This window comes from Rhipicephalus sanguineus, chromosome 4 (assembly GCF_013339695.2).
Source record: "Rhipicephalus sanguineus isolate Rsan-2018 chromosome 4, BIME_Rsan_1.4, whole genome shotgun sequence".
NCBI lineage: Eukaryota > Metazoa > Arthropoda > Arachnida > Ixodida > Ixodidae > Rhipicephalus > Rhipicephalus sanguineus.
Window position 1 is genome coordinate 101,829,636 of NC_051179.1, and position 22,120 is coordinate 101,851,755.

Consider the following 22,120-nt stretch of genomic DNA (forward strand, 5'->3'; position numbering starts at 1 on the left):
CCTAACAAATTGTAGGAGAGTGCTGTGCTCCCATTCGATGCCACTGGAGCTTCGATCCCGTGCCCTGCGAGCTACCATGCCTCAAGACGCCGCCCAGCAGACGCCTCCACCTGCACCGAACTCATGCCCGGTGTCCCTCGTATCCAGTATTCACTGCGCAGATGGGCCGACGTGGAGGTCAGGCTCACGATTTATGAACGCGTGAGTGTCTCCAATAAATGGGACGAGGAAAAAAAAAAAAATTGACCGACTTGGTTTTCTACCTCACGGGTGTGGCCGGCCTGTGGTACAACAACCACGCATCCAATTTTACGACGTGGTCCGACTTCAAGACCGCCATTATCAACGTGTTTGGCCGCCCTGCCGTGCGTAAGCTGCAGGCCGAACAGCGTTTGCGAGAACGAGCTCAGCAGGCCGGCGAAACCTTTACCAGCTACATTGAAGACATCCTCAATTTGTCTAAGAAAGCCGACGCTACCATTTCGGAATAAGACAACATGAGGTACATTATGAAAGGCCTCGACGAAGATGCCTTCGCGATGCTGCTGGCCAAAACCGCAGCACAGTGGCCGAGGTCATAAGGCTCTCCCAGAGCTACGAGGAGCTGCGCCGGCAGCGGTCGATGACCCGTTGCTCTCCATCTCGCGACGCCGAGCTCGCTGGCTTGTCGACCATATCCGACCGCTCCGCCTTTCTCGCAGAGGTGAATCATTCATGCACGAGGAAATCGCGCGCCAGTTCTCTCTGCTGGACTTTGCTCAACCTCAGCACGTTCAAGCCGTCAACCACTCTTCTCCCTCCCCTCCGTCGAGCGATTGAGCAGGAAATCGCGGAGGTCCTTAATGAGAACCACCAGCACCATCCGGCTCCTGCACACGATGCAGTCTTATCAGTCGCCACCCCGTCAATCTCGTCCTGCGCCATGGGCGGGCCTTGCTCCAGCAAACCGATTATGCACACCTGACAACCGCCCCATACGCTTCGCATGCGGTTACGCCGGACACGTGGCGCGTTATTGCAATCGCGTCCAGCCACCTCAAGTCATGTCGCCCGCTACCAGCCAGTCAAACCGCACATTTTACTCCACACCTACGCCTCTGTCACCGACGTCACGCGAAGCTCCATCTACTCGGCGCCCTCCGTCTCCACGACATCGCTCACTCTCGCCGATGCGCCCACGTCCGGTCACACGCGACCAGGAAAACTAGTCGTCGCAGTCCACGAGGCAAGGGCTGCGACGCTATCGAACTGCGAAGGCCCTCACCGAAGCCCATCGAACGTGATGGACGTGTTTAATGATGGTGTCCCTGCATCTGCCCTTGTCGACACTGGAGCCGCAGTATCCGTTATGGACCAAAAATTGAGCTGGTTACTACGAAAAGTGACGACGCCACTTTCTTGGATGTCTCTCAGTACAGCCAGCTCCCGGAGTATTCATCCTACAGCAATATGCACAGCTCGTGTCGTCATTCAGGACATTCTGTACCACGTCGAGTTCATTATAATTGCTGCATGCTCTCACGACGTCATCCTGGGATGGGATTTTCTCTACCGCCAACGGCGTAATTCATTGCGCACTAGCCGAAATCGAACTCTCCCCGTTCTCAGATTTGGCGCCGGCAGACACTTCATAGGTATCGAGCAAGATCCTCGTCAAAGACGATACCAAAGTGCCTCCAAACTCGTCGACGGCTGTGTCAGTCGACTGCGCCGGTCTCTCCGACACCATTGCACTCATTTCGCCATCTGACCACATTTGCACAAGGAGAGGCTTGCTGGTACCTTTCGCGACCGTCCAAGTCACTCAGAGCAGCACCGCTATTTTTGTCAACAACCCATCTCTATACATTGCTACGTTGGTGCGAGGCTAATGTCTGGACAGAGTAGAACCCCTCGAAGACGCACAAGTTATGGACGCACCCGATGACACGCACTGTCCCAGTTCCCGTACGTTCAGTGCTGTTTTTACGTCGGATTCGTCGCCTGCTGATGTGTCTAGGTCCTCCATTGATGAAGACCTCACATCAGTCCAGCGTTCCCAACTTCTGTGCCTGCTGGAAGAATTTCGTTCTTCTTTCGATGTAGGGTAAACTTCTCTCGGCCGCACTTCCACCGTTACGCATCGCATCGACACAGGCGCCCAACCACCACTGCGGCAACGTCCATCTCGCATGTCTCCCGCAGAACGTAGGGTCATTAATGAGCAAGTCAATGATGAGCTTAACGCGACGTTATTCGACCCTCGGACAGCCCACGGGCGTCTCCCGTTTATCTCTTTGGAAAGAAGGACGGTTCCGTGCGGTTCTATGTGGACTACCGATGGCTCAACAAAATCATTTGAGAGGATGTTTATTCACGCTGCGGAATCGACGACGACGCGATTGACAGTCTTCAAGGGGCCGAATTCCTTGATCTCTTGATTTTGCGCTCGTGGTACTGGCAAGTACCCATGGCGGATTGACGCTCGACCGAAGAAAGCCTTTGTCACGCCCGACGGCTTGTACGCGTTCAACGTCATGACATTTGGTCTGTTTAATGTGCCTGCGACCTTCGAGCGCATGATGGACACCATTCTGCGCAACTTGAAATGGCCACACGTGCTTATGTACCTGGACGACGTCTTGGTTTTCGCTACGGACTTCTCCAGCATTTCCAACGTCTGCGGCATGTTTTGACGCGTTTGCGCAACGCCGGCCTCCAACTGAATCTGAAGAATAGTGCCAATTTGCAGCACGGCAGCTGACAATCCTCGGCTACGTCCTGCTCCAAGAACGGAATCCTTCCCTATCGGGCAAAACTTCGGGCCGTGGCCAAATTTCCCAAACCTACGTCCGTCAAAGAACTGCGAAGTTTCGTAGGACGGTGTTCGTACTTTCGACGCTTCATACGACACTTTACCACCAATCATATCGCCGCTGACGAAGCTCCTTGGAAGTAACGGACCGCTAAATTCGTGATCGTCCGAGTGTGACGACGCGTTCGAAAAGCTCCGTCTTTTGCTGTCTGTATTCTCCCATACAATGCCAGTACGACCTACGGCCCCAATGGAGGTACACACGGACGCCAGCGGTGCAGGCCTCGGCGCTGTTCTTCCGCAGCCGCAAACCAGGGTTCCCCAAATATGTCGTGGTATACGCAAGCCGTACGCTTACCAGAGCCGAGACCAATTACAGTCACGGAAAACGAGTGCCTGGCGATCATCTGGGTCCTTAGCATGTTTCGACCTCATTAAAGACGATTAAAACTTAAACGCAGAATTTTGTGTCTTTTTGTCTGTCTTTCTGCTTGTCTGTCTGTCACCCGATTCAGCCACCCGACCAAAGTAGAACCACTTGCTTACCGCCCACCGATCTTGAACTGGTACGGCTGTGAACGTTGTCGATCTGAGGCGCAGCATCACTAGGAATGTATTAGGTGGTGTATTCCTTTAGTAGAAAATACATAGATACCTAATTCTAAAGACCCTGTTTCTTAAGCTGCGGCTGCGGCTGCGCTGAAAATGCCATGCTATGCGCGCCGACGAACGCCCTCTGCCCTGGAGGAATTAAAACCCTCTTCACAAGATCATGTTTCCCGATGTTTTGCCAGATGGCGTCCATTATTCACGCATCGTTAGAGTTACTGTATATGCTACCTTTAGGTAGCAGAGTTGCGCATCTGTCTTCAAAACGCTGCTAGAAACCATGTATTGCGGAGAAGCGGACGCTCGGGCCAACTTTCGTATTTTCGACGTCACCGCTGCAGCGAACTGAATTAACACTACTCATCGACACGCCAGACACTACTCATCGCTGGTCTTTGAAAGCCAGACATGTTAATCAGCGACATGGTAGGCATGTCGCCTGCAAAAACGGAGTGCGACTTCACCGCATAGCTGTGGTTGCTAGCCGGACCTATGCGCAACACTGCTCCAAAGGTAGCATATACGGTAACTCTAACGCAGCGTAGACGCAGCGCCTCCTCTATCGTCTTTACACGTCATTTGCAGCGGAGTACGCAGATACGCGGCCAATTTTTGTATGGTCGCCCATTTGATGTCGTCACCAACCATCATGCACTATGCTGGCTGTCGTCATTGAAGGATCCCTCAGGCCGTTTCGCCCGCTGGGCACTTCGCCTGCAAGAATACGACATCCGCGTGCTGTACCGCAACAGACGCCAGCATGCTGACGCCGACGCCCTCTTGCGCGCTCGCTTGCCTGTCGACATGCCCCCTGCTCAGTATCTCATATAGCCGTTGCTTCAATCGACGTTCACACCATCGCTACCGAATAGCGCAAGGTAAATGGATCACCTCGCTGATCGACTTCCTCACTGATCCGTCGGCAACACCATCAACTCGCGCGTTGCGTCGTCTAGCCTACCATTTCTCCATTCGTGACGACCTACTGCGACATGGAGGAAGGAAAAATAAGGAGAGGCCCTGACGTCACATTCGTGAAGCCTCCACATCGCAAACACCCGCATCGCCTACTAGCGAAGGAGCCTCGGACCATTTCGCGATTTCCGCCGTGTCGTTTGCAAGCGCATGCGCGATTCGAGCCCTTTTTTTCGCCGTGCAAGCGGCGCCAAGGTCGATTCAAATAGGTCGCGAAGCTTCGGGCGAAAAACGGTTCAGAACCTATTGCCAGCGACACCAGCAAGGAGAGTTATGGGTGCTGCGATTGAAGCGCGACTATGTTTGGAGGGACAAACACTAATAGCGAAAAACCAAGTTTTATTGAAACGTAAAGCAATGTTTATGTTTTACAAATTACATTTATTTCCCGAACAATATTATGTAGGTGCAATGTGCCAAGAATGTACGACAGTGTTTAATTCTTACGAAAAACCTTTTTCTTAGCGCCCCTGAAGAGAGGCGCACGTCATTCTCATTCAGTGCAGGCCTTGCGGTGCATGGAAAGGCGCGCTCGTAAGTTCGTCGGCAACGACACGCCCCCTCAGGTGTTCTGGTGTTTCGCATGTGCATGCGTTCTGTGAATTACTGTGGTGAGATTTGATTTTGGTGTGCGCAAAGTTGCGAGGTGCGTTTCACCGTTGGTGAACGTGTTGGCTACGGTGTTCAACGGACAACGGCACGATGCTGCTAACATTTCACGCCGAACGCTTTCCTCGGTACTCGCGGAAACGATGTGGTGTTCCAAGGAAGCAATAGCAACACGCGTACGCCTGGCGAGCCCTCTCTTCTAGATAAGACACCGGGGCAACGGTGGTGGTGTAGTGTTCTTGCTGGATTTTCATGCATCAGTATTCCTGCTGCCCGGTTTCCTTTGTGAACACGCGGTGCCTACTATATTCCTGTTATCGGTGAGCAGATCGCTTATTTATCTGTCGCGCAACAATCACTACAATTCGCATGTCTTGATACGTTACACGTAAGGTTAAGTTATCGGAACATAAGGCAAAGCATAATGCACATAGTGTACGCACTTTTTGTACTTATTACATTTGTTGCTCATTCTGTGTAGTGTGTTAAATTGCGTTATTTTGACCACTGAATAAAACTGAAACATCATTATTTTGGCGTGACCAGGCGTCATTTCTTCTCGTCAGAACTGAAGCACACATGCAATGCGCTCTTTAAGTCCTCTGCGCACGTGCGAAGCAAATAAGCAACGCTGCAAACATGAGAGGTACGCTGTTGCCTACTTTATTCACGCTGTGGAAGATGACACGAACGCAGAATAAAAGCTCAAAGAATAAAGTTTCCTGGTAAAACCAAGGCGAATTGCACGACGGTACACTTAAACACCGGTGTTTAGTCACGGGTCGATATTAGTTTATCTATAGCGTTGGTTTCAAGCGCATTCGCTAAGGGCTTGCCGGCTCGCCGTAGCGCGAGTCCTTAGCGATAAGGGGCCTAAGAAGAATATCTTGAGATCAATTTCGCGCTAGTGCCAACAAAATGACGTCACTTTTTTTACCGGATATTGCGTCACATCCGCTTTATTTTTTGTTCCGCCGGAAGCGTTCCCTCCTCACACAGATGGCGCTAAGCCCCATGAGCAGCTGATGAGCAGCCATTTTCTGAACGTATGGGCTTCTATGGAAGCTTCGCTACCATTTACATTTACCTTGGCGGCGCCGCGGCGCAGTCGATTCACGCATGCTGCTCCTTGTGTGTGTTCTTTAGGAAAGCTAAGCAATGCACAGCTGTTGCGTTGCGTATACCTGGTGCAAAAAACGTGCACTGCGGAAAGTACCGGGTGTCACTTTTCATGTGTACGTACACGTTCGCTTCATTACTGACACTAATGCATGGTATTTGCATGCGAAGCTGTCGGATGTGCGCTCTGTTGCTTCTTACTCATTGTATCAACTCAGAACACAGGTGAACTTTTGTTTTTGGCGTCTGACGCGCCGTACATAACATGCGCCGAAGGCATCGTACGTTTTTAGAGGCTGTGTCGTTCAACGAAAGGGCGATAAACTTCAGTTGTTATCGGACTACGTGATGTATGTATTGTGCGGTGTGCGCTCGCTGCGCGCTTGTTGCTGTGTGCGTTCAACAACGCGCTAAGTTTACGCCGGGACTACAAATCTGCGCAGAAGCTAATCACCGCGGAGAGCACGCCGCGGGGCGTCTGCTGTTTTGTTTGCCCCATACCGGTTTGTTTGCCCCATCAATCTGACGTCACTTCCGCCACACTTTTCGCAATGCATTGAAATACGATAGGGCCTCTCCTTAGTATTCTTTCCTCCATGTACTGCGCCGACGCAATTACAACGCAGACGCACGCCAGTGGCTATAGTGATACCCCGCAGTCTGCGTTCTGAAATATGCGAGGCCTTCCACTCTGACTCGCAATGCGTGCACTCTGGGGTATCCAAATCTTACCACTGCATTCGACAACGATACTTCTGGCGAGGCATGTATCGCTACGTGCAGAAGTTCGTTCGCTCCTGCCTCAATTGCCAACGCCGAAAACCTGCAACACAAGTGTCGCCAGCAGGTCTACAACCATTAACTTGCCCTAACCGTCCGTTTGAGCGCGTGGGCATCGATTTGTAGGGGCACACTTCCTCTCACTTTGGCTGGTAACCGCTGGGCCATCGTCGCTGTTGACCATCTAACGCGATACGCCGAAACCGGGCCCACCAGTGGTTATTTATTTATTTATTATTTATTTATTTATTTATTTATTTAAATACTCTCAATGCCATTGCGGCGTTACAGAGAGGAGTGGTTACAGGTTAGAGATGGCAGTCTTGAATGATGCATGATCAGGGTTGCTGGCGATGGAGGCAGGAAGGTGGTTCCATTCGGATGAAGTCTTCGGCACGAAGGAGTGGAAGTATTGTTGGTATGGCAGAATGGCATATGGACTTTGAAGTTATGGTCGATGCGAGATGAAACGTAAGAAGGTGGCGAGAACAATGTGCGTTTTATTTCAGGATTCATGAAAAAAATTTTGTGGAAGAGACATAGGCGGGCCTGCTTCCTCCTGTTATAAAGGGTAGGAAGGTCTAGAGTTTTAATTGATGAGATGCTAGCAGTACGGGAGTAATTAGCGATAATGAAGCGAGCTGAGCGATTTTGGATGGCTTCCAGTGCATTAATAAGTAAACAAGAATGAGGATCCCAGATTGATGAGGCGTACTCGAGTTTAGATCTGACTAGTGTTGTAAAGAAGAAGTTTTAATGAAACAGGTGCTAATGAAAAGTTACGGCGCAAGAAGCCGAGAGTGGGTTAGCATTGTTAATCACATAACTGATATGATTATTCCATGTTAAGTTGTTATCTATGTGAACACCTATATATTGTAAGTATTGACAGACGACAACTGAAAATTATAAATTGAATAAACAGGGCTAGTGCAGTCAGTACTTCCTCGAGAGATCCTCATTATTTTACATTTGTTAATATTGAGTTTCATTGACCAGAGTGAGCACCAAGATGTAATGTTGTCAAGATCAGATTGAAGTAGTGATGAATCATGAGAATTAGTTATTATGCGGTAGATGACACAATCGTCGGCAAATAGCCTGATTGTTGATGTAATGCTGGATGGAAGGTCATTAATATAAATTAGAAAGAGTAAGGGTCCAAGGACAGAACCTTGCGGCACACCAGATGTTACTGAACAATTGCGTGAGTCATGATCGTTAGCTGTTACATGTTGGGTTCTGTTAGATAAGAAGCATTCAATCCATCGTAATATGTTTGAGTCAATATTTAGCATGCTTAGTTTTAGTAGGAGTAAACGGTGGGAAACGGTGTCAAAAGCTTTTTGAAAATCAAGGAAAATGCAATCGATAATGGAGCCAGTGTCAGATGCTGAAATAAGTCGTTGGTGAAGAGAAGTAGTTGGGTTTCACATGAGTAGTGTTTCCTAAAACCATGCTGACTGTTATGAAAGAAGTTATTTTCTTCGAGAAATATAATTAGGTTAGAATAGATTATGTGTTCGAGAAGCTTACATGGAATACTAGTCAAAGTGATGGGCCTGTAATTAGAAGGATTAGATGAGTCACTGGTTTAGGCACAGGAACCACCTTCCCCGCCTTCCAGTCAATGGGCAATGAGGCATTTTGCAATGACTGTGAAAAGAGCTGTGAAAAAATGACTGAACAATAAATGGCAGTTTGTTTCAGAAATTGGGGAGCGATTCCATCTATGCCAGGTGCTGAGGCTTTCATTTTTAGTATGAGGTGAAAAAGCCCCAATTGATCAATGATGATTGGTTCCATTCGGGGATATCCAGGATCGGCTTGAATTGGTAAATGATTGGAGATGTCAACAGAAAATGAGTTTTTAAATACGTCTTGCAAAGCTTCGCAGCACCTGTCACTTGCAATCGCCAAACCAAGTTCGTCACAAAGATCAATGTTCTTATTTTTCGGACCATTTACTACACCAAAACTTACGAGGGTTAGACTGTAAAAGAGAAGGAAGGGTATCGCTAAAGAAACTATGTTTAGCAACTGCATAAGCTTTTTGTATTCTAATGTTGCGCTGTGATAAGCGCCCAACCTCTCCGTGGTATCAGATGATGAAGCGCTGCGGTAAAGTCGTTTTTTTTTTATTGCGTAAGCGAAGAAGAAGGGTGATGTGAACCACGGAGAGCGGAACACCGTCGAACAGGTTCGCAAAGGACATAACAATCATAAGTGAATTAAACTTATTTTTGAACGATACCCAGTTCTCCTCTACAGTGTATCAGCGGCACATGCAATGTATTTTTCAGTGAAAACGTCCAACTCAGTACATATAGATGCATAATCAGCTTTCGCATAATCTTTTATAACTTTAGTTGCGTGCATAGGACGCTGTGGTTGCATTGCGCAGGTGAAGTGTACAATGCGATGATCACTAAGCCCGGGTAGGTAATGAATCGATGAAATGACCGAAGGATTAGTTGTGGAAAACCAAATCAAGTATATTGAAGAAAATGCTGTGATGCGCGTGGTTCATGGATTACTGGGTTAATTAAAAATCATGCATATGTTTAAAAGCGATTACCTTCCGCTGAAGGACAGCTAGCCGTTCCATCCTCACTGCTCCAAGTAACTTCTGGGAAATTAAAATCGCCCATGACAACTATATGAGAATTTGGGTATCTGACAGAAACTGCGTGCAAACAGTCATGGAAGTTTCGCAAAAGTCTGAGGGGCAGTGAGGCGGACGGTAGCAAAAAACACACAAAATCACTTCCTGATACGCAAATCGAACGCACGCGCATACGATTTCTAGTGGCGAACATATAGGAAATATGAGACGAAAATTTATCTGATATCGCGATGAGAACACCGCCCCCTGTTCTTGTTATTCGATCTGATCTGTAAAAATTGTAGGCGTTTTTGCAATGTAAAACCTCAGTGTGCGAATTTTACTTGAAAACCAAGTTTCTGTTAACAGTACTATGTCCGCAGAACAGTCACAATTATAGAAGATAACTCGTCACGTTTGCTTAGCACACTTCTAATATTTGTAAAAAGACTGAAAATGGTTCAAGTGTTGCGGCCCGTGTTAGTAGGTTGGGATTGCTAGAAGAGGGAAGAACACTGCTAGGAATATTGGTACCTGAAGGCGAAAGTGAAGAAGCAGCAAATCACGGGTAGTTCCACAACGCTGTCGGTCTGACTGCAGTAAACGAAGCATTTTTTGTTAATGAATACTTGTTGTAACGCACTGCAAACTGTTGACCAGTCGACTTTCCGTACTCGTACAATTTTTTACGCGTGTTCCTAGTTTCTTTGCAAAAATCTTCACTTAAGCTGACACCGTACCTTTTAATTTTGGCCTTGTTTGCCATGATACTTTCCTTAATCTTAAAAGTAGAAAGCTTTACAATTACAGGACGGCACTTCTTGTTTGCGTATGAACCAAGCCTGTGCGCACGTGAAATGGCATCGGTCGGCAGTTGGAGACCTAGAGTGGACACAATCTCGCGAACCTTATCTTCGGACTGCGACCATGTTTCGGCTACAGCATCAGGTATTCCGAAGAATAGAAGGTTTTCTCGCCGTGACCTATCCTCGAAATCATCTAGGCGCGAACGTAATTCAGCGTTCGCCCCACGAACAGTATCAGTTATAGTTTGCTGCAGGTTACTTGGAGGCATTTTGTCGAAGGAATTTACGCGAGCTTCTACAGCAACCAATCTTGAGTTAATATCTGACAGTTTGCTCCAAAATCGCCTGACTGGACTTCACTTCATCAAGAACTGTTTTTAATTCGTTATGGCGTGTGTCAACGTGCGCATTAATTGCCTTCACGACTTTAGCCAGCTCATCAGGAAGACTAGAAGAATTATTGGGACCTGGATTGGATTCGACGTCACCACTCAAAAGCAATAGTTTCACAACATGAACACATTCGCAAATACATAAGTAAAGTACACATGGGCATGGTACAAGCAGCAGACACAGGTTGTTTGACTTTTTTAGAGCGGCATGAATGAAATTTACCAACCTGGAGTAGAAGAAAAAACGGGTTCTTAGTCAACTGCATAGCTGCTGCTCGACCATGCCCACTGAAGTCGCGCGGGGGATGACGGCTGCTTATAAACTTGTGGCTGGGTGATGACGATGCTGATGAGCATTCGGAGATTATCGGAGTGACAACAGGCAGGCTTGCTGTGCTATCAAACACGGGGCACTGCCAAGCATGATTCCAAGCCGAAGAAGAAGACTGCAGAAGCGTTGGCGGTCCGCCCTGAACAACTTGCTCCCGTGACGTGAGGCACCACGAGGAGAACCTCGCCGTGTCGTTCCAGTTGGAAGCGCCCTTCGAAGGTAGGTGAAAGCCGTCCGTTTGAGCTTCTTGGCAGGGGGCGGAAGCCAGCATCGTCAGCAACTGGAGTAGAAGAAAAAAACGGGTTCTTAGTCGACTGCATAGCTGCTGCTCGACCATGCCCACTGAAGTCGCGCGGGGGATGACGGCTGCTTATAAACTTGTGGCTGGGTGATGACGATGCTGATGAGCATTCGGAGATTATCGGAGTGACAAACAGGCAGGCTTGCTGTGCTATCAAACACGGGGCACTGCCAAGCATGATTCCAAGCCGAAGAAGAAGACTGCAGAAGCGTTGGCGGTCCGCCCTGAACAACTTGCTCCCGTGACGTGAGGCACCACGAGGAGAACCTCGCCGTGTCGTTCCAGTTGGAAGCGCCCTTCGAAGGTAGGTGAAAGCCGTCCGTTTGAGCTTCTTGGCAGGGGGCGGAAGCCAGCATCGTCAGCAACTGGAGTAGAAGAAAAAACGGGTTCTTAGTCGACTGCATAGCTGCTGCTCGACCATGCCCACTCGGCTGGCACTCGGCCGAGTGGCTACTCGGCTGGCACTCGGGTTACGGCGGCAGCATCCAGTGCGTCTCAGCGGCGCAAAATGGCGAGTCTGCTGCTTACCGGCGCCGCATTCCATTCAACATGGCGGCGGCTTCCCCCCAACGCGGGTAGCCGTGTCCAAAATGGCTACACGGTCTCGTCAGCGTGCCCTTGCTCGGTGTTCGCGGCCAAAAACGTCAGCCTGTTTCCAAGTCTCAAGTGATCCCCGGTTTTCGCTGCGGCAAGTTGGGGCATTTGGCGACTTCAAGGAATTCTTCGGACAAAAACAAAGTTTGCCAATTTTGCCGCATCAAAGGGTATTTCGCGGCAGCCTGCCGTAAACGACAAGCGTCGGAGCAGGAAGTTACCCCCGTCGAAGACGCTGACTCGGGCAGTGCCCCAGTACTATCCGTGCAAGCTGCGCCGACTAGCCCAAGGGACTTGCGTATCCCTGTCGTCGTCGGAAGACATATCCACATGTCATTGTTGGTGGACACCGGAACCACTGCATTGTTATTGATCAAGAAGGACTTCGACATGGTTTTCGCATCGAAGCACCGACTACTCCAAACGTCCATACAACTGCAAAATTTTTGAAGCACCGCATTACGGTACTGGGCTATTTCCGGACAGACTTGCAGCACCATGGCAAGCGGGCCTTTGACACCTGGACATTTCCACACAGACTTGCAGCACCGTGGCAAGCGGGACTTTATCACCTTCTAGGCGACAGCACACGGCACTTCACTGTTGGGGCTGGACGCCATCCAGCAATTGGGACTCCTGATCGACGGCGCAACGTTAACGTGTCTTGATACACATGTTTCCTTGAAGCTTCCTGCAGGTGTACCTCCGGCGTTCGAGCACCTGCCTGGCGGAGCCCTGGGACGTGTCAAGGACTACGTCCACCGGGCCAAGAGGCGGCAGCACATCGTGCTAGTCTCGGCTGCCTCTGGAGCTACGGCAGCAGGACGCCAGCGAGCTTCGCCGGCTCCATTCAACATTGCACATAGGCAACCAGGTGTTGCATGCGCAGGCCATTCGCAGTGGCCCTGCTGTCCAGTGCGACTCTGTACCTCCTGATGCGCATCTTCAATTGTCTGCAGCCCAGGATCGTCACTTGGGACCTCGGAAGGAGAGTCCTAGCCATTCTTCCTTCCCGTTGGCAAATGTGCAGAGTACTATTAACGAACGTTTAAGGACGCTATTTCTCCCAGGGGGGAGACGATGTTGTGTCGTGCGACCCCTGGGGGCACGCGAAAACACCAGTGCGGTAAAGGTCCCTGTACATGCCACTGGGTGGAGCTGGGCCTCACGCATGCCTGTTGGCCGCCACGAACCCGGCATGGCCATGCCGACCACGTGACTCGTGCCTCGAAGACTAATCACCCTTCTTACCCCTCCATAAAACCGCCTGCAATAAACGCGGGAGGGCAGTCTCCCGCCAGTCTCGCCGAAGCTTGGTGTACGAGCCTTAGAAGAACTTCCTGTTGGGCGAGTTGGTGCATGACTTATTGTAGGGTATGTGCGCAAAGCTCGGACGAACACAGGAAAAACGATGTAGACCGAAGGAGCGCAAACTATCAACTGATTTATTCTTTCTTGAAATAGCTTATATACGCTTCTTCAAACGTCACAAGAAAAGTGGATAAGGACAGAAAGCAAACAAATCATGCCCACCTCATGTCAAGCAAAACCTGCGCAAGAAATTGCCTTCTGCCTTATATAGGTTAACCGAAGTATCGCTTACGCAATCATCTCCCTTCTCTTTAATGATAAAAGCTTCCAACAGCAGTGGCTGGCAATCTTCTTAAAGAAGATCAAAAACGATGGAAGACGTGGTGGCAGCACCGAGTGCCCACCGAAAAATAAGCGCATTGTTGTGCCGTTTATGCACAAGGTCGGTCACAACATGAAAAAAGTGGCAAATCGGCATGGCGTTGCTATGGTGTTTTCAGCACCCAAAAAGCTTGAAGGATTATGTTCAAGGATTGGCGGAAAGGAATCCCTACGCAATGGTTGCGGAATCAAGCATGCTTAGAGCTTTTTCAAATGTGCCACGAAAGTGGTGTATGAAATACCCCTCAAATGTGGAAAGTCTTACGTGGGACAAACGGGGCGTTGCATAAATGAGCGCGCCAAGGAGCATGCCTTGTCGGTTCGAAATAAAGAAGGAGCGCACCTGCCCGCTCATTGCGGCACATGCTTAGGATGCGAGCCTTTGCTTAAAAAGATAAAGATTTTAGGAAAGAGTAGGAACAGATTGGGGCGGGAACTGTTGGAAGCTTTTATCATTAAAGAGAAGGGAGGTGATTGCGTAAGCGATACTTCGGTTAACCTATATAATGCAGAAGGCAATTTCTTGCGCAGGTTTTGCTTGACATGAGGTGGGCATGATCTGTTTGCTTTCTCTCCTTATCTACTTTTCTTGTGACGTTTGAAGAAGCTTATATAAGCTATTTCAAGAAAGAATAAATCAGTTGGTAGTTTGCGCTCCTTCTGTCTACATCGTTTTTCCTGTGTTCGTCCGAGCTTTGCGCCCATACCCTACAATAAGTCTACGAGCCGTCACTCTACCTGTCCTCCCATCGCTCGGCCTCTCCGTCGGCCTGCCGCGGGGTTGCGCCGCGCTTCTGCCCTACACAACAGACACTTCCATGCATATGTCTCTACGTTGTGGCTCCCATACAGCAACAAGAATATTCGTCAAAGATCATGCAGTTGATGGAACAGAAGAATTTTCGAAGCTTGTGAAATACATACGCATAATAATATAGATGCAGTTTTCAGGACTCTTTCGTCGTTTAAAAAATAGTTTCTGGAAACCGAGCGTTCCAAGTTTAGCATCTACAGTTGAGACTGACGTAACGCCGATTCCAAGAAGTGCGTTGCACAAGTAACCTTATTTGTGATTTGACATTAGAAGAAAATTACACCATCTCCGACTAAAGGGAACCATGTGGCGATGCGAAGCAGCGCATTTGCTGAGAGAGCGTAAGGGGGAGAGGCCACAGCGTCTTACCCAGCCCCTTACGCAGGCCCGAACTGGCTAGCGCACATGGTTCCAGAGCGGACGGTCGCCAAAGGGACGGGCACAGCTCCGAGCAAAAGCTGCTTCGCATCTAATACGCTAATACAGATTTAAGTGCAAAGGTTTAGGTACTATGGACTGCCTTCCAAAGTTGTGTTTTTAAAATCTGCAGGAAAGCTCAAGGCACGAAACGAAAGCAGCTGAGCAGAGAACACAGCTACGTATGTCAACAAACAACCAACAATTGCACGGAAATCGCAATAGCCCATCTTAGTTGAAATTCAAACGCAACGTTAACTTGAAAAACCGCTTACCGGTACAGGCGGGTTGTACATCGTGCATCGGCTGTAGCTCCCGTCAGCTTCGATGGGTACGGAAAGGTTTTTCCAGGCGGCTGCCGAGAGAAATTTCAAGTTGTCCGGGGCCATGCACCAGTGATCGACCTGCCTGCCGATGAGTCTGTACGCAAGGTAGTGGAAAAGTGCCACTGTCACTGAGACCATTCCACACGTCAGAACCCGACGCTGGTACGGCCCGTGGCCCAGGACGAGGTATGTATTGGCTTGAACCGCGTCCCAGCTGTCTATTGCCACGAAGCCCGGGAGCAGCTCTGCACACGAAGGGCTTCCCACACCGGACGTTACTCGCGAGGCATTGTTCTGTTGGGCGCTGGACTTCAAGGTGCACAATGACGCCTGGCTTTCTGCGTCCACTGGCTCCTTTGGCAGCGCAGCAGCCACTTGGGACCCTTGGGGCCGGTTCTTGGGTCTTGTCAGTTCCCGCATATGGACATTCTTCGGCGATTGAGGAGTCGGCCCCTCAGCTGTTTGGCAGACTGGCCTCGTGGGATTTCGGCACGCTGTCTTTCTGCTGCTTTTGCTGCTGCTGCTTCCGGTGCGAACAATAGACTCACTAGCTGTCGGTCGAGGCCTCGCTGATCCATCGCGAATTTGTACTCCACTGCGGGTGGCACCGGAGCTGCACTTCGGTTTCTCGGACGTAGGCATCTCTGCTTCCGGTGGCTGTCGCGACGCTTATCTCCTCGTACTTGGTCACTTTGGAAGAAGCCAGCTATGTGCTTCCAAGGATGTCTCAGAAAAGAAAAATCACTGCTGTGAGCAAGGATATTCTTCTTCCTCTTCTTCGTATCCTTCGAAGGGTGTTGCACCCAATTACAACCCTAGCATTGGTATTCGACTCATTACTTCGGATCGGAAGCTAGATACGTCCTTTTTTTAAATACAATATATGTTCAATGACAGAGAGTGAAACGACGCTCATCTGTGGTAGGAAAATAAAATATGTGAACACGTAAAACTTCCGCATTAGAAAATTCGCGTTTCGCGCATCGAAGGGTACCCGTAAGGTGCTGCCATTGCTTCATGTTTAGCGTTGTTGTTGTTGTTGTCGTTGTTGTTGTTGTTCTTGTTGTTGTTCCTCAGTCACTTGGCGCAACCCACTGAGGGGTTTGGCCATGAATCGGACGGTGCCTTGCTTAAAGAATTGATTGCCTTCCTGAAGGAAATGGTTTTAAAATGAATAGAATATGCGTTACACATTAACGGTATAACTTCTTAAAGCTTAAAGAAGGAAAATCATGGTTGATCCCTCCGTCAGAGGAATCGGCTTAACACGAATATGAAACGTGTCTTTGCAAAAGTAGTTCAATGTTCATTGTACATTGATAAACAGAGGCGTGCACAGTGTTCCCTTTCAGAGGGGGGGGGGGGGGAGCGAAGGTTGATCGCAGCGCCCCCCCCCCCTCCCCTTTATATCAATGTATGGGGCAGACTTTGCGCCTCTCTCTTCTTATGTGACTAGGTGGGCGGCTGCACCCCTGCACCCCCCCCCCCTCTGCGCACGCCTACGTTGATAAATCAGAGCTTGTACAACGCCTGTTGTTTCGCGGCACCGTTTGATGTGGACGGACCTACGTAGATCCCAGCGGCGCACCTCCATCCCGACGGCTAACGTCAATAATCGTTATTAAACATTAGTGCAAGCTGAAGTAGTTGACATAAACGCAGGCACAGCGTATGGTGAATCCCGCGCAAAGGTGGCGCCAACAAGCACATAATCACTAGCACTCGACATGCGCTCACGGAAAGCGTCATCATTTGAGGAGAGAAACGGCAAGGTGTGTGCTCTCCAGCAAGTGGGTAACCTACACCTCTGCTCATGCATGCAGTACTACACAGCGATTAAGGAACGCGAGAGGCAGAGCTCGTAGCTTGAGCCGTGAACGCGCGAAGGCGTCCCGCTGGCGTGTCTCTCACTGCAGGAAGCACTCACTGAAACTGCTATGAAACGAAATGAAGTGGAAATCGGGAGCCAGCCTCCGTTGCGCTGAAACTTCCGAAGCGCAACCTTTCGGCGCTCGTTCTTGTCATGATGCAGTGCTTGCTTCGCTTGATTTCTCCAAGACGGCGACATCGCGCCACGTGAACCAAGGGTACAGTGAGAGAAGACGTGAAAGGTATAAGGCGCGTTTGTAACCGCTCACATTCTGCGCGGAAGCGAGGTGCCAGCTACACATCTGTAAGGCATTATGTGCACTTTGTTGACGTGACGACTGATAACGATGAAGAATTGTGGCTCAGCCCTTTGTAATGGGTTGGAAGCTTAAAACGGCTCACCAGTTACGTAATTCGCATTGGCTGACGCCCGGTCGCCATTTCACTCTCCCACTATGCAATATAACATACGTTGACATGAGAAAGAGAGAGAGAGGGAGGGGGGAGAACTTTATTGAGACCCTGAGGAAATGGATCATGGGGTCCTTATTGGCTTCCTTGGCAACCAATAGAAGTGCACTTGCGAGGAACCCACTATGCTATAAACGATCATAATTTTTTGAAGTAGGGAAGCAGCCACTATATCATTTTTGGTCATTCTGCGGAGAATCGTGGTACCCGCTAAACACCTGTAAGACATTATGTCCACTTTGTTGGTGCTGTGGCTGATGACGATGAAAAATTATAGGAGAGCCCCTTGTAATGGGTTGGAAGCATTCAACAACCCACTCCTTGCGCAATAGACCGATCTCACCAGATGATCTGCGCATGCGCGAGTTTCCGACAGCGGCGCTGCCGCCATCTTAGTTGGAGTACTCTGAGCGCTGCTGGTGCGGCTGCTTGCTGCGTGCTTCAGGTATATTGCCGTTTGGCACGAATCCTCGGCACAGAAGACAATTGAACGCTATGTTAAACTGTTTCCGGAGCTCTCATGTATGTTATTTTACTTCAGGTTACACTGCATATCCTAGCTTTAGGAGAAAAAAGAAAGAACAGCAGACAACGTTTACATGTGGCCAGGTCGTCTCGTCGTGTTGATGGCCGCGCGTTGCTTCGCTGAATAAGTATTAGTTCAAAAAAAAAAAAAAACAACGAGAAATCACGTTCCTGTCGTCATGAGAGCAAAAATCTTTAGTGAACGTCAGCACGCGAGCGATACAAGTTGCAGTGTGCTGAAGATAACTTGCCCAAACGTTGAGCTCCGCGACGACGAAGATGGGGAAAAACAAACCGATGGGACGAAAAAAAAAAAAGCTTTTTGCGCTTCTTTTTTGTTCAATCAGTACTTTCAATGTACGTACACTGTGTTGTCAGCGCAGGAATATGTGACGGTCGCCGTGAAGCAGGTTAGAAACGCGCCCGCGGGGCGACGACTGGCCGCGTACCGTTTGCAAAAGTTTAACGTCACGGACATCTTGTGAACGGAAAAATATTTCCTGCTGCACAAAGGATGGATAAGTCAGTAAGAGGTTTTGGTGACACACACAATGTGGCGGATGAGCAGTAGCCCGCTCAGGCCGGCGGCGGCAGCCTCAGCTGATTGCTCGGCGCCGATATCATAGCTAGGCCTATACCGCTTCGAAGCCGCAGTGTATATATAGCTACGTTAAGAGCCGCCTACGCTTATATAAGAGGCTAAGCTTTGCTACCGCTGTTGCTGCTTTACGCTGCATTCCTGGCGGCGAAGTTGGCTGCGATGCTGGAACGGTCGAATTTTCGCCGTGTACTCCATGCATGGCGCGAGCTGTACACAGCAGGCAGTTAAAAGTTTGGCTTGTATCACAGGTATCGTTCACGCTAGACACTTGACAGCCGTCATCGCTTTTGATGAAAGGTCGGTTTAGGTGTTGCTATATATTTAAGCGATCTCTGTTTTGCCCGGAAAACACGTTGTATCCAATCTGTCGCCGCTGGCGCCGATCGCGCCGGCGACGGGATCGAGCACACGTTGTATGACGTTTTGCTGTCGCTGATCGGCACATCAGTCGCGCAGAAAGCTTGTTATGCCGCAACAGATTGCTGCTAAATTACAATGCATTATACACACGGAATTCACAAACACGGTGAACAATACGTTGAAAGTGCGCGGTAGTTTCCGCTCCGTCCGACTTCGTTGACTGTCGCACACATTCCTGTCGGAGCTTGACATCCTTTGAAAACACGCAAAATCCGAGTCCTTTTGCTTCAGGTTGCTGTTGTAGCCTCCCAGCATGCAGCACGTGAACCCAACCATCGCGATTCATCCAAATACGGCCCCTAAAGCTCGATAATGCAGCTCGCCGATGCACCAGCCATATCCAGCTGAACGTACCGAGTACTCTAAGTACCGGCATGCACTGCGGCAGCGGTGGCGTAGTGCAACTCGCGGTGAGATCCGTCTATTAGCACTGTGTGACGCTTGGTTACAAATTTACATTGTGTGACGCTTGCTTGCTATTTTACTCTTCTACCACGCTATATTACATAGAGTAGCGTTGCTTCTTCCAGATATGAAGCCTGTATAGCGTCTTTTTGCAAGCAAGTTTCAAGCACCGGCATGGTTCTGAGGTAGAACAATGGGCTCCCACGCAGAGGACCCAGGTTCGAACCCCGTTCCATCCCCCATTTGCGCTGTCAGAAAAAACGTCACCAGCCGGGGGCCCTCAAACGTTGCGCCTTCAAGTTGCCAATTCTTCATTTCTGAATGCAGAAAAGGATCCGTGCGAGGTCTGTAGTTAACTGAAATTTAATTTGCAAGAAATATATATTTGTATGATTTCCACGGTGCAAAAGGCGAGAGTACAGATGGCGCGTAATAATGACAGACCAACTCGCGCAACTTTCAGTCTTGTATATATAAGTTTCATGTCAGGTGCAATATCACGTACAATGCGCATGTCAGATGCAGTGCTATTTAGCTATTACATGAGCCCGAAACGACATAAACGGGGTGGCAGTTCAGCGCCAATGCATTTCATCCGGAGTTTGGTCGCACCAGCACACTCAAGGCAAGTGTACGGATTGGACAGCTAATTTCATACTTGTCCTGGTGTTGACTTAAACGACAAGGTACTGACTTGCAGAATGGAGACGATGATATTGAATAATCATTACAGGCGGGTTAATTTTCTCATTCCTTTTCCAACACGACGTGGCCGAAAATTTGCGAGGTGTCGAATAAAGAATGCAGTATTTTGTTAAGTGAGGTCGCACAGGATTCGTTTTTCGGTTAATTTATCACTTGGGGACTTTTCCTACAGCGCAATGCCAGAAGGGACGTTTCTTCCGGGGTCGTTTATTCAGCGAAAGAATCTTCCGGAGTCGTATATTCCGGGGTCGTTTTTTTCCTACACCCGAGTGAGCGGGTGTTTCTTCGTCCACTTTAATTCCTTTTAATTTGAGTGAGAATCACTACAATACGGCTAAGAAACCACAATTATTGTCCCCTAGGGGTGCGGCTGCCCCTCCTAGTCATTTAACAAGGGGGGTGGGGTGGGGGGCAAACTCAGCCCCATTGACTGATTGGACCTTTTTCAAGCACACGAGCGCCACCAACGGGCGCGCAAGCGCTCATGGGAAAAGTGTGTACGCAGCAATTACTCACGCTTTAGCTTTCCGCTTACACCGTGCCAGCACTTGTCAGATCAAGTGAATGCGACAAGGTGCAACATATTACTACGTAAATCAGTCGTGAACTTTTTCTGTGTTTAACTAAGACGGCCTCTCTACGATTTCCATCTGTCTAGTGTTCCCGCGTGCCACTGTCGGAACACCTGAGCGGCTCCGATGCGTCATTATTATATTATATATTATTATTATTATTATTATTATTATTATTATTATTATTATTATTATTATTATTATATTATTATTACAGCGAAAGCTGTTATGAGATCACAAAAAGGGCCGTTTTTGGCGCCGTAGTTGTCCGCCGCCGCCGCCGCCGGTGTCCGCAACCACTATTGCTCGAAATAACGAAAAAAAAACGAATTAAGAAAAAAAATTCCAGGATGGAACGAGATTCGAACCTGGGCCCTCTGCATGGTTGCCCAGTATTCTACCTCAGAGCCATGCCGATGCTTGAAACTGCTTTGCAAAAAGACCCTATACAGGCTTCATGTCGCGAAGGAACCATATTAAAGGGACACTAAAGAGCAAAACGATTTTTCTCGCATAAGTAAAGTAGTGTTCCACGATACCAAAAACACCACGCTTTCTGCGCGAAGACGCTTAATAAGCGAGAAAGCGAGCAAAAAGACAATACAGGTGGCGACGCCACCTTGGAATTCCCGCACTAGTTGCCGTGACGTCACATATTTTTGACGGCGCCTGCTTGGGTCTACGTAGTTCCTAATCAGTTAAATCGAAGTACATTGTCCTCTGAGGGTGCCGGAGACTTGACATAACGAGTTTCTGGAAATTTCGTCGAGCGAGTGGCGCCAAAATACGTTAAATGCTCTTTGAAGTCTTTTACGTCACGTATTACAAAGTTCGGCGCGAAATTTAAAAATGAAAGTTTGAACGTGGTTTTCTCCTCCAATAATAAACCTATGGTGGTGAAATAAGCTACACAAGAGTTCTCCGAGCACAGTTTATCAATCTAAACCAATTCATTGTTTCTCTTTAGTGTCCCTTTAACACGTGTAATGCAGCGTGGTAGAAGAGTAAAATAACGAGCAAGCGTCAGACAACGCGAATTCTGTAACCAGGCGTGACACAATGCGAATTGCGCAACGCGTTGTTGAATGCTTCCAACCAATTACAAGGGGCTCTCCTATAATTCTTCATCGTCATCATCCCCAGCATCAACAAAGCGCACATAATGTCTTACAGGTGTTTAGCGGGTACCACGATTCTCCGCAGAATGACGAAAAATGATATAGTGGCTGCTTCCCTACTTCAAAAAATTATGATCATGTATAGCGTAGTGGGTTCCTCGCAAGTGTACTTCTATTGGTTGCCAAGGAAGCCGATAAGGCTCCGATGATGCATTTCCTCAGGGTGTCAGTAAAGTGCTTTCCCCCCTCTCTCTCTTTCTCAGTGTTAAC